This window comes from Corvus brachyrhynchos, unplaced genomic scaffold (genome assembly GCF_000691975.1).
Source record: "Corvus brachyrhynchos isolate BGI_N302 unplaced genomic scaffold, ASM69197v1 scaffold236, whole genome shotgun sequence".
Taxonomy (NCBI): Eukaryota; Metazoa; Chordata; class Aves; order Passeriformes; family Corvidae; genus Corvus; species Corvus brachyrhynchos.
The window spans coordinates 574,615-578,434 of NW_008238660.1; the positions used below are offsets into that span (position 1 = coordinate 574,615).

Below are 3,820 nucleotides of genomic sequence, written 5' to 3' on the forward strand. Positions count from 1 at the left end.
CGCCGCCGCCTGCCAAGGCGGCGCTTTCGAAAGCTTTAACCCTGAGACACCAGAGAGCCCCAGCACGAGGCTGACAAACCTCCCCCGAGCGCTTCAGTGCTCAGCAAATGACATCAGTGGATTCTGACTGGCAGCGTTTTGCAAAGCATTCGTGTAATAGAAACAAAGCGGTCCATAAATGCCCTGGATTTCTGCGTGTGAGAAATGCCGGAGCTTCTTCTAAACAGTTTTTGTGGGTTGCACTGGTGAGTCACGGAGAAGTTGCATTAAACACTGAGCATTTGGTGCAATCAGAACGACCCTCCACAGTTCAGGGAGCCGTGACACGCTCATGGCAAAGCACGAGGAGTAAAAGCAGGGTGCCACCGCACAGCCTGAGCTGCTGGGGGGGACCCACCGTGCCAGATGGGTTGGTGGCACCAGAGAAACCACCAGAGCAGCCTCCGAATGGCTGCAGCACGGCACGAATCTTTAGGAACCTCAGCGGCCCATCAGCACCATCCTCCCTGAGCACAGCCAGCCGCTGCCTCCGCAGCAGCTCTCCCTGCCAGCCTCCGGCACGGCCAGCTCCTGACTGGCCAAACACACCTTGTGCCCCTTCCTGGAGAAGCGCCACACTCCACAGAGATCTCCATGTAGTCCACGACCTGCCAGGTGCCACTGAGATCCCACAAAAGCCCAGGAGCAGCAGCAGGCAGCAGCGATGTCCGGCTGTGCTCATGTCCCTGAAGCTGCCACCACACACCAGTGCCGTGTGTCACCGTAACCAAACCCGCACGGGAGAAAGCGGCCGGAGGACAGAACAACACGAAGGAGGAAGCATTAATTAATTACCTGTGGGCTTTTCGGCTGAGCTAGAGCGTCCTGGAGGAGATGCTGCTCTGCCACTCCTCGCCTGCTCCGCGGGTTAGGGCTGCTTTGACCAGGGAGCACTGATTGTGTTTTATAAACTTGAAGCACAGTAAGAACTGGTTTAAAATAGAGTGAACGGAGCTGGTGCGGGTGGAATTAGACAAACTCTGCGAGCTGCTTTTCCAAAAATAAATTAACTTCTTGCAGCCCGCGGAGCAGAGGCGGGGGACGGGGCCTCCCGGGAGAGCTGCCCGAGTGCCTCTGCTGCTGCTGTCCCCCTTCTGGCACAGCTCCGGGGCTGGGGCTGCCCCAGCCGGGGCACACTCAGTCCTGGGGCTGCATGGGGAGGGGGCAGCAGCACCCCGTCCCCCCCAGTCTCTCTGCACCCCCATAAAGTGTCTGTGCCCTGGCAGAGAGGAGCAGAGGCACCTGAGGGAGCCGTGCCCTGGCAGTGAGGAGTGGGGCAGGATCCCAGCCAGGGCTGGGAGTTATGGGTCAATCCCTGCCAGAGCCGTTGCCTCAGTGTGTGCTGGGCATTTCTTTCCACCCAGGGAGGCCAGTCTGGGTGAGCAGGGAACAGGTCACCTTGGCACTGCAAAGTGCCCCTGCTTGGGTGGAACTGGGAGTGCTGGCTATGGTGAGCCGAAGGAGGGGGCACAGAGAAGCACAGGAAAGTTTGGAAGTGTTAGAAGGGACCCTAAAGACCATCCCATCCCACCCCTGCCATGGCAGGGACACCTCCCACTGTCCCAGGCTGCTCCAAGCCCCGGTGTCCAGCCTGGCCTTGGGCACTGCCAGGGATCCAGGGGCAGCCCCAGCTGCTCTGGGCACTCTGTGCCAGGGCCTGCCCACCCTCCCAGGGAACAATTCCTTCCCAATATCCCATCCAACCCTGCCCTCTCATCAGTGTGAAGCCATTTTTCATGGCTTGGACTACCCTAGGCCATCCTGCTGGGCTGAGCTGGGCTGAGCTGCTCCAGTGCAGGCTGTAGCCCTTTGCTATCCCTTAAATCAACCCTTTCTCTTTTGGATCTCAGCACCTGGCTGAAGCCTGGAGGTTTGCAGGCTCCTGCTGTTGGGAAGGGAACAGCATGGGGAGAGCACCTTCCCAGGTGCCATCCTCACCAGCTGGGCTCACCAGAGTCCCGTGAGCACGGAACAGCTCAGGAGGCAGCAGGAACCTCTGCTCTGCCTGGACCTCCTTCCCCCATTAACGCCGAGCCCCAAAGGCTCCCTGCCTGTGCTCCCCACACCTCCTCTGCCTCTGCCCTGCACGTCCCCAGTGCTTTCTCCTCGCTGATAACAAGCAGAATGATGTTCAGCCACCTGTGGCCCCAGTGCCATTGTGGTGCTGGGGACAGTGCTGGTAGCAGCCCCCTTCTCTCTCCCCAACTTTCACCCTGGCCCACCTCCCCTAAAAAAAAAAAAAAAAAGAAAAGAAATCCTCTAGGTTTTTTGACACCAGCAGGGAGGTCCCTGGAAGCAAATCCCTCTTCCAACCGGCATCCAGGCCAAGGGCAGCCCTCCCCGGGTGGGCAGGACGCCACTCCCCAGGCAGGGAAAGTCCTTTTCCTTCTATTTATTTATATCCATCTCGCTGTAAACTCACCCGCCGGCGAACCTGCTGTTCACACTAACAAACACGTCCCTTTGGTCTGTGCAGCAGTCACTGGCCGGGCAGACACGGAGTGGGGGGATCTCCACCAGCCCTTCTCCAGCCCTTCCATAAATCCCCGGCTCCCACCGGGTTTGTTTACACAGCAGCTTGGAAGTGAAGTCCTTTTGGCAAAGCAGCTCCTGGTCTAGGAGAGACCTGAGCCAGAGCCCCAAAAGGGCCCACACCAATGATGAGACAGGCATGATGGTGCCTGTGTGGGACTTCAGTGTCACATCCAAACATGCCCAGGAGAGGTCTGCTCATGGTGTGCCTGCACAGGGCAGAGCTGCAGTCCATACAAAATGTCCTTGAGAAGCAGGAGGGTTTTAAGAGAGGCACAAAAAGGGAAACAGTGACATTTCTGGGGTGGGGAGGTGAGAGTTTCTGTCTTAACAAGTTTCTATACCAATACAATGCCTGTGTTGTTATTTAGGCTGCCATCCTTAGAGCTCAGAGTCCACACTGGGCAGTGGAACAACTCACACTTCCCTCAGGTTTTCTTCCAAGCCATCTGCTGTCTATCCACTGTCCCAGCCCATGGGGGACATTGGAGTTTTTGCCAGAAGGTCCTTGCAGAGGAAGATCTTCAGGACAGTTTTGCCACAAGAGCTCAGGTGGAGCAGGACCTTCTTGCAGCAGCATCAGAGCCATGGCCCAGTGCTGGCAGCCAGGCCAGGGTGAGGAGGAGAGGGAGCTCTGCAGGGTGGCTTCAGGGGCAGCTTCCAGAGCGAGCCCTGTGTGCTGACAGCAGTACAACACCCCAGGCCAGAGGGGGATCTCCTCCCTGCCAGCTCCACACCTGGTGGGTTTATCCCGTCAAAACTTGAGCTGAAATTACCCACAGCAGAGGGGCTCAGCTCTGCCCTCCAGGCTGTGCAGCCCAGGACAAGTGTGTTGATAGCTCAGGACTACAAGTGGGTGGCACGGAGGTGGCAGACACAGACTGGGCTGCCCCCCTGGCAATCCCGCTGAGCACCAACAGCGGTGCATGGGGTCTCTTGCTACCCGTGGGTGCCACGGTGCTCCAGGGGCGGTGGCAGTGTGGCAGTGGCAGTGTGGCAGTGGCTGTGTCACTGTGTGTGCTCGGGATGGGGACACCGGGGGTGTCCCGGGGTGTTGGCGATGGGAAGCAGGACGCGGGATTTGCATGTGGGAGCACCCTGGATCCAAGCAGGTGCTGACACGACCTGGGGTTTCTGGCACCGCATGTGCGTGGCTGGATTTCCGTCTCGCCTCAGCCCCGAGCACCGCTGTGCCGGCTGTGCATCAGACAGTTTATTTTAGCCATTAAAGCAGGAGACGGCTGCAGGA

The 3,820-nt window shown here is 58.6% G+C and overlaps 1 protein-coding gene across 1 annotated transcript in view; it reads right to left on the reverse strand.

The window, feature by feature from the left end:
* The window catches only part of MYOCD (myocardin), a 219,993-nt gene extending 219,016 nt beyond the window's left edge, over window positions 1–977 (reverse strand). The window contains 1 exon segment of the mRNA XM_017737700.1: window positions 835–977. The gene's annotated coding sequence lies outside the window, so the exon portion shown is untranslated.
* Window positions 978–3,820: the final 2,843 nt, after the last annotated feature.